This window comes from Crocuta crocuta, unplaced genomic scaffold, assembly GCF_008692635.1.
Source record: "Crocuta crocuta isolate KB4526 unplaced genomic scaffold, BGI_CrCroc_1.0 scaffold247, whole genome shotgun sequence".
Taxonomy (NCBI): Eukaryota; Metazoa; Chordata; class Mammalia; order Carnivora; family Hyaenidae; genus Crocuta; species Crocuta crocuta.
The window spans coordinates 2,732,403-2,741,865 of NW_027531910.1; the positions used below are offsets into that span (position 1 = coordinate 2,732,403).

At 33.4% G+C, this 9,463-nt stretch overlaps 1 pseudogene; it reads right to left on the minus strand.

The window, feature by feature from the left end:
- Nucleotides 1-800: 800 nt before the first annotated feature.
- On the minus strand, nucleotides 801-1,215 carry LOC144240384 (large ribosomal subunit protein uL14 pseudogene; annotated as a pseudogene).
- Nucleotides 1,216-9,463: the final 8,248 nt, after the last annotated feature.

The window sequence follows — 9,463 nt, forward strand, 5'->3', positions numbered from 1 at the left end:
TCTTACTTTTTTTTCCTTCACTAAAGGTTTTGATTAGCCTTCAGGCAAATTTCTTCTTTTTATGTGAGTCAGTTTTATTTCTTTAGATTTCAAGGCATACCTGACCAATATTAAACAGACCTTGAGTTTTATGAAGCACAGTGAATAACTAAGAGCTCAACTGCTTTCAATAAATTAGGATCATATTGAATTTTTATAATCTACTATTATTCTATATTATAGTTTTAAATAATTGTGGCATACATACAATGACTGTAGAGCTTGTTATTTATCCTATGTTATTTTATAACTATTATACAATATAAAAATAATGAAAGTAAAACATATTTGAACATAATTTTAAACTTTTAAAAGATTAATAATTATACTGTGAAAAATGGAAGTGTTCTACTACTTTAGAATATAAAGTTGGAACCTCACAAATGACCTGAAATCTACAAGTCAGAAAATGAGGTATGTTTTTTTTTTCATGTGAGTATATTCATGTAGCTAATACATTTTGTACCTTTAATTTTTTTTATTTCTATTTTGGGGGGGTGGAGGAAATATTTTTAAAACATTTTTAAAGTTTCTTTCTTTCTTTTTGAGAGACAGAGCAAGCACAAGCAAAGGAGGGACAGAGAGGAAGGAAACAGAGAATCTGAAGCTGGCTCCAGGCTCTGAGCTGTCAGCACAGATGCAGGGCTTGAACACACTAAGGATGAGATCATGACCTGAGCCTATGTCTGATGCTCAACCAACTGAGCCACCCAGGCCAGTGCCCCTATTTTTTTTTTTTTTTTAACAAATATATCAAAGAATCATGCCATGCAGCCAGCATTGGATGAAATCTTGGGCCACAAGTCTCCACACTCCATTGCAACTCATCCCGTGATAGCAGAACCTTTCATTTCTCTTTTAATGTTTATTGTCCCTCACACTTTATTCAAAACAGAGAAGCAGGGCATCTTTTCTCTGGTATGACTTTTCTTGTTGAATTACCACTGCTGGCTATACCTTCTTTCTAAGCTCTGGTTTACCTTTCTTCACTATGACCATCACCATGTCACTTGCACCAGCAGCAGGAAGTCTGTTCAGTTGTCCTCAATCCCTGTCACAGAGATGATACACAGATTTTTGGCTCCTGTACTGTCAGCAGAGTTGATCATGGCTCCTACGGGAAGACTTAGGGAAATCCAGAATTTCATACTACCTGCCACGGCCTTGCTTAGACATCTTGAATGCAGGAAAGAGACAGAAAAAAAAGCTGTAGCTTTTTTTTGTCTTAAATAAATACATTAGTCATTGAAGTAAAGTTGAGGACCACATTTTTTTGTAGTAAATATTTTTGTGTTTTTAGATCTGCCAGTAAAATCTGGAGAAATTTAAGTTATTATATAACCTATAACAAATGCATATGATTTTTGGGGGGCACAGTTATTTGAGACTTTTAGGTAAAAAATGCTATGAATTGCTATTTTTCATTCAATATCATGACTTCTTTAATATTAAGATAATCATGGGATCCTAGGAACTAAAAACAGAAAAGCTCTGATATTCTTTTTAGAATTATTTTTTTTTTCATCATGATAAGTGTACTCTCCAGTCCCCATCCCTTATTTCACCCATCCCCTCACCCAACTCCTCTCTGATAACCATCAGATAAATATTCTGTATGGCAGTTTCCAGTAAACATGCTTCCTAAAGCACGTGGACACACACACACTCAATACAGACTTACAAACAATACACAGAGACAAATGTGTTAAAAAATAATTTGTGGAATTTGGGGAGCAAATTCTTACAAGGAGCTAAAAGGAAAAGAGCCAATCTGAATTGTAACTAAAAAGTTACAAAGAATTTACAAATAAGATCACCTTTTGAGCGGTAAACAGGAGGATCACGACATAATCAACTTGGACAGGGATAGACAACCTATCATAGAAAGACAAAAATTCTCTCAGAAGAGTAAGCTTTGAATGAATCCTGAGTGCACGAATTCACATGTCCAACAAAATATCAATATCAATCAGAAGGAAAGAAGGTTAAGCATGAAAATAAAATAAGCAGGGTTCAGCGTCAAATATAATCACTATCCATCCAAGGACAGCTCAAGGAAGTGGGGAATATAAGCTAAAGGCTTTTTCTGCACAGTTGTAACATTACAGCTTCATCCAATTTCATTAGCTATTATTCAAATTTTATAGCTAATTTCAGTTGTTTTGTGAGTTCATATTCACCAAGCCACCTTTTGACTGAGCTGTGTTATCCCATTGAAGTATCTGAAGAACAGAATACCTGGTCCGAGGACTTAGCTAGTGTTAAGTATATACTACTTATATTACTAATTGTAATTACTAATTATATATGCTACTTATATTTCTAATTGTAACTTAACAGCCTCCTGGTTGGAATTTGACAATTCATGTATATTATCTACAGGGGGAAAGTGTTGGTCATAGGACTCAAATGTCTAATACCTCAACAATTATTTATGCCACCAAATAGCATATATTTCAATGTTTAGCATCAGAATTATAGACTTGATTAATATGAACTGGCGCTGGAGGTTGACCAATCAGGTTCTGAAGCCTGCAAGAAATAGAAGGACTGATTCTAGATCACCTCATAAATTCATGATCTAAGGAATTTGAAATGAAAGTGAGATCGCTACAAGTTTCCCCAAGATTACAACATTTTGTTAGGACTTGTCTGTACTCTGAAATACCTAGAACTTACTTTGATAAGACTTACTCAGTAAAACAGGTATTGTGATTTCCATTTGATACAAGAGAGAATTGAGGTGTAGTTAAGTTATATAATGTTTTTTCAAGCTGGCACAATTAATAAGTGGATCTAGAATTTGAACCAGGTCCTTGTAGTCAGAGGTAGCTAACTCAAATGACTGCAGAGGTAATAAGTGGGTAAAGAGGTATAATGAGGATTCCTTAAGCCTGTATAAACTGTAAACCTGTGACAACATAGGTTTCCAGTTTCCCATGAAAAGTCAAATATTCTAATTTTATGTGAAATCTCTAAATTTTGAAATATTGTTATCTAATAAAAATATGCTTTGGACAGTATGAACTGAATAAAACACCTATATGTAAGCCCACTTGGGCTATGGGACACCAGCTTGTGGCCTATGAACCAAAGTAAATACTTCTGTTATCTATAGGAAAATAAGATTTTTCTAAATTCTGGAAAAATATTAATCGTCTGAAATGATATTCTCTGATGAGCACCCAGAGTGCTACTATTCTATGCTATTTACTCACCTCTTCAATTTAGTGATTTAGAAGCCAGAACAATTGTGATTGGCTTTTTTGTACAAAATTTGTGAAAGGATATCCTACCTCTTTTGAACAAGGGATTTCAGATGTATCTGAATGCAATTAGAATTTTCCTAAAGTAGTTTCCTGGTATTTCATTACATGAACAAGTGATTGAAAATATTATCTGAAATTATTAAAGAAAAGCCAGGACTGTATGGCTCTGAAACTAATTTTTAGCAGAGTAATTACTAATAAGGCACAAACCAACATTAGGACATGGCTAATTTGTGGTATAGATAATTATATATGAGTAGTCTTCTTTGAAAACTGTAAATCATTTTCAATGTTGGATCATTATTTTCTGGATGCCTTTGGTGTGCCTTTCATGATTCAAAAGTTAAGGAACCTCTGGACTTGGAGTATCCAGCTGAAATTTATAATTATACCAGATAAACAGTGTTCAATGGACAATGACATCTTAGCCAAGACATGGTTCTGTCTAAGTGAACTACACTTTACTCATGCATATTCTTGTTCTCTCTGAAACTTGAAAGAAGTAAAGTTATTTGTTTCTCTTCATAAGGTTGTATTTGTGTTCCACAATCTATACTTAAAGGGATCTATCTTTTATATTAAAAAAAAAGAGAAAGAGAGAGAGAGAGAAGAAGAAGCCACTTATGTCATAGCTCCTATATAAACCATAATTTTATGTTGTATGCTGTCTACATAATATAGGTTAAAAGTTTAAAATAGTTTAAAATAGTTGTCTTATTTAAAGGGAGAACATTTTCCAAATAATTGGTTTGAAATAAAATGCGAAGGGTCTAAGAGGAATATGTCAGTCAGAATAGTAGAGAAGTGCCAAATACTATAGAAGTAAAAACTACACGTTATGTTTTCATAGTGTTGAAAGTTAGACAAACTAGCTGTGGATCTGATTCTCAGACTCTGAATGCAGATTTGCACTCCTGACAGGAAAAGAATCACCTAATTTCAGGAGAAAGAGGCAGACAGCTGCATCTTAGAGCAGTTTTCTGTTGCATTTAGGGCTGTGGAGTGACGAGGAAACCCATAAGATGGGTCAAAGCAAGTGAATAATTCTCAGTTGAGAAAACAATTGCCTATTGATTGTAGACTGGGCAATTTTTCTTCAAGTTTCCTACCTCTTAAGGGACCCCACCTAAGACATTGTGAGCCCTATTGTGAACAAATGAGATAGCCATCTTTGGATCAACTCCACTGAGGCTTCAAGTAATATCAGAAACTGACCCAATGATGCCCTAGATATTGCACTTCTAAAAACAGGTCTTGAGAAGCAGTGCCTTTTCTTTGATTGTTTAAAAAACAGGGACTTTCTTTGTTCAAAGACAGGAACTAAAATCACAAAAGCACATCACTACAGAAATGTGTAAAATGTATCTCAGAAATACAAATTAAGCAAATCTTGCAGATGAAATGTCTTTCTATTAATAATTTTCCTAATTAGAACCCCAGTAGTGCATGTATTTTCTGGTCCAACGATAATAAGTAATTAAACTATTGATATATCTTTCTTTTTAAAATGTAAAGGCTGTTATGTCATTAAGTTAATAGCTATTTATTAAGTACTTACTTTGTACCATTCACCTACAACTGAGCTAAGAACTGCCACTTCCAAAAAGAACTTTATCTGATATATTCTACTGGCAGAATAAATAGTGCTGGGGGGTATCAACAGGGGCCTCATCAGTAGGCTTCACCTAAATCACCCCTGATTGATGGCTATCTCTGCTGTCCTTAAAGATCTCCTAGAGTAGAAGTGCTACACATTCATTAGCAAATTCTATTAAGGGAAAGTTCTTCTTAATAACCAGTGTCATCATGGAGCCAAAATCTGTTTTGTCTAATTTTATTGTCATTAAAATTGTAAATAGCTGGACTACTTTAACATGTCATAATTCAAAGCACTTAACTATGCTTTGAATAGTTCTCTAACTATGCTTAACTATGATTCCTGTTTCTTTTACTTTTTTCACTTAAAAGAAAGCTGTGTTCCTTTTTATATCCAACACTAACCCATGATTCTCTGAGTACTACTCTCCACTTCCATCTTGTGCCATTATTATTTTTTCTTTCTCTGATATTAGCTGGTCCTAAAAGAGTTCATGTTTCTCTCACATTAAAAAAAAAAGCTCCATTTTATTCTTATATCATCCCCTCTGTTAATTTCTCTTTCTTCCATCCTGCCTTTTCTTCCATTCTCTCCTTAACTCCTTGTGAGCTGACAATTTTTCTTACCACTACACAGAAATTGCGCTTACAAAGATCGCTGATACCTTAGTGGCAAAATCTAGCTTCCACTTATTATTCTCACATTACTTGAACATACAGTATATATAACACCACTGACCACTGCTAGCACTAATAAAATGGTTGTAATTTAAAGCAATTTGATATATTCTTAAGTTTTAGCCTTTCTTAGATTTAATGGCTACAGTCTCTCCTGAACTGTCCTGATTTCAGGTCTACTGTGGTGGACAGTTCTATGCAAGTTCTATCTGAATGCACTACCCACGTGAGAATCCTCAACCAATAATGGGCAGAAGTGGTGGATAAATATTCTATTACTCTGACTTTTGGGGAAACAATTTGGAGCTTCTCCCTTTATTTTCAGAGGCACTAACAGAATTGAGCCCTTGTTGCCTATACCAAAACTCAAAATGAAACCTAGGATTTTTTTTTTTTTTTTTTTTACTTCTTTCCCCTTCTTACTGTGCTCTTTCCATCAGTCTTGTTTACTAGGTTGGCCTCCCAAATAAACTGCATTTATTCAAGACATTATCTGAGGTTTTACTTCTGAGGAGCCCAAGCTAAGCCTCTGCCACACACATCAGCCCTTGAATATGTCACTACACTTTTCTAAAGTCCCCCATCTATACATGATTCACATGAAAAGTCCCATATCCTCTTACATTATGGTTTGTGAGCATTTATTTGGTGAGTATTATCACACTTCTTTAAAAAATCACCATTTAAAACAGGCATAACTTTCTTTTTCTTGTCATTGTTAGGAACTATTAGTTTATAATCGTCTTTTCTATAATAGACCATAAGCAGCTTGAAAGTTCAGAACAGTTTTAGTTACTTATGTATTCCAATGCCTAGAATAGTGACTTAGTAGTAGTGATATTGAATTGTTTCTGTTGAACAAATGACATCTGTGTTTTAATAATGATGACACTTTATATTTGTATTTTAATAAAGATGACATTTGATTGAGGGAGATGAGGGATTTTTCTGATATATTTCAGTGATGTGATCAAGAATTCTTTAAACTGAGTTTTAAGAAACAATAATAATAAAACATGGATAAGATGATTTTTATATCTTCCTGGGCTAATATCTATGATATAAAAAGAGCAATACTTTTAAAAATCTCAAGAACCCAGAGATTAGTGGAGATAGTACCAACTGGAACTACAGGAGCCCAAGAGAGTGACCAAATTGAAGGTCCTAGAGACTAAATATCCAGTTGGACCTAGTTGCTCCTTGAGTAGAACTGGAAAACATGTCCAGAAGCCCTGAGTCCAGAGTTGTTACTGAGTATTCACATGCAAAATGAGAAACTATAAACATAAGGGGAATAATCCATAGGCAAAGCACAGAATAAATTATACACTCATAAGAAGAAAGACAAAGTTTGTTGGGATTATTGAACCTGAGAAGATAGCCACATTACAAAAAATCAAAGCACATAGGAAGGAAAACAAAATTAAGCAAAGTCAAACTCTGAATAAAGTTGTCTTAGAACAATTTGGCAAAAGAGACAGAGGTTGAGTTATCTTCATTTTATTTGAGACTCAAGCTAATTTGAAGAGTAGCCCAGCTTAACCAGTGAAATCCCTCCCTATTTTTCAAAGAGTTTTCCTAATGGAGCTATGAGGAATGTATAAAATCATATTTCTGTAAATTAATGGCAAAATAATGAGTATTTAAGGATAGTTGACTTTTAACACAATTGAATGAGTATATTTCATATTATAGGTTATGATGTTTCAAGGATACACTCAGCTCCAAATGAATAACATAGATGGTTAAGAAAGGAAGTAAAATTTTTTAAACGTTCCAAACTTCTATGGAAATATGTAAGTATTTAATATTAAAATAGAGACAAAGAGAAATAAATTGATTATAGAAATGTATTACATATTGTTCATCTAATGAAGGTTAATACTGATGTACCAAGATTATATTTAATAACTTACCCTGAGACAGGTTGGAGTGTGGCAGTTTCAGTTGTGTAGAAAAAGCATACATAAGGTAAATTTTACCAGATAGAAAAATAAAGTACCACTTTGGGTATTTAAAAGTTAATTACAAATCCTTATCAAAATGTTACTAAACCAGATCATATAGGCATTAAACATTATGGCCAAGTAGGAATTATCCAATTAAAGAGTGCAAAGTTAATTTAACATCCAAACATAAGTTAACATAATATATCATGTCTTAGTTTTCTATTGCTATCTAAGATAATATTTTCACTGGGCCTGGGGATTATAACTTTGAGGGCTAATATTAACATATTAGCATTAACATTAATTCAAGTCTCAAATTCTACAAGTCCCAGGTTTCATCATTTAAATTATTGAAATTAGGTAAGGGTTGAAGCTCAGAGTATAATCCATCCTGAGGCAAAATTTCTCTCCAAATGTGTACCTGTAAAACTAGAAGATAAGTTAACCACTCCCAAAATACAGTACTGGGAGAGGTGTAGGAAACAGTTATAGATAGCCCCATTCAAAAAGGGAGAAAATAAAAGGACTAAAGGAATCACTTGCCCCAAAAAATTGCAGTCAAACAAAGAAAACTCTTTTGTTTCAAGGGCTAGGAACAATTATCTGCGGCTTACTATAAACAGCAAGAAGAAACCAGACCACACCAACACTCTGCTTGGAAATCTCAACTAAATATTCAAATTCATTGCTTAGGAGTTCTACTTTTCACATAGCTTATAAGACACAATCCAACTAAGCTTCTTGACACTATATAACAAGGATTCCCTGTCTTCCAGTTTCCAAAAACATGTTCTTCATTTCCTTTTGAGCCCTCACTCAAAATACTTAATACTTCTGTTTCTGCCAACAGTCTGTTTATGACTATTTAAGTCCTCTCTAAGAAAACAGATTTTTTTTTAACCATGTTCCTCACTTCCTTCTCAGTTTTCACTAATGGTGCCTTTAACACCCAGTTTATTCAAGGTAATCTAGAATTTTTCTAACATTCATCATAATTCCTTCAGGCTCTGCCTTCTGCCCAATTCCAAAGCCACTTCCATATTTTTAGGTATTCGTTAAAGCAGTACCCCATTTCCAGTACCAAGATCTGTATTAGTTTCCTATTGCTACTCAAGATATTCAAAGGTTTCAAGGACAAGGTGTGGGCATCTGGAAATATTTTGGGGCCATTATTCAATTAATGACATCATATTAATAAAATAAAGACCAAAAAATCATGTGGCCATCTCAGGAATAATTAAAAACTTCACAGAATTCAATTCATTTATAATAAAGACCCTCAAAAAAAAACTAGAAAATCTGTGAAAAACCCACAGCTAACATCATCCTTAGTGCTGAAAGCTTGAATGTTTATTCTTTATGATTAAAAACAAAGCAAGAATGTCTACTCTTACCACTTCTATTCAACGATGTTCTGGAGGTTCTAGTGGTGCAATAAAGCAAAAACATTTTTTTTCTAACTTAACACCATATAGAAATTTGAAAAGAAGAAGTAAACCTGTGTAATAGCAGATGACATAATTCTATACACAGAAAAACTTAAGGTATACACACTCACCAGTGCACACACACTTTTTGGAACTAAAAAATTAGTTTAGTAAGGTTACAGAATACAAAATAACAAAATAAAACTAAATTATATTCCAAAATACAGAAAATGAACAACTCAAAAATGAAGTTATAAAAATGATTATATTCAAAATAGCATAAGAAATAAAACTTAGCGGGGGAATGAACAAATATATATATATGTGTACATATATATACATATGTACACACACATATAGATACACACACACATATATATACATATATATATAAGTGTTTCACAAGGAAAAGTATAAAACATTGCTGAAAAAAATAAAAAGAGATCTAAATAAATGGAGAGAAATTAAAATACTATCTTCTGTTCGACACACAGAGACACCCACC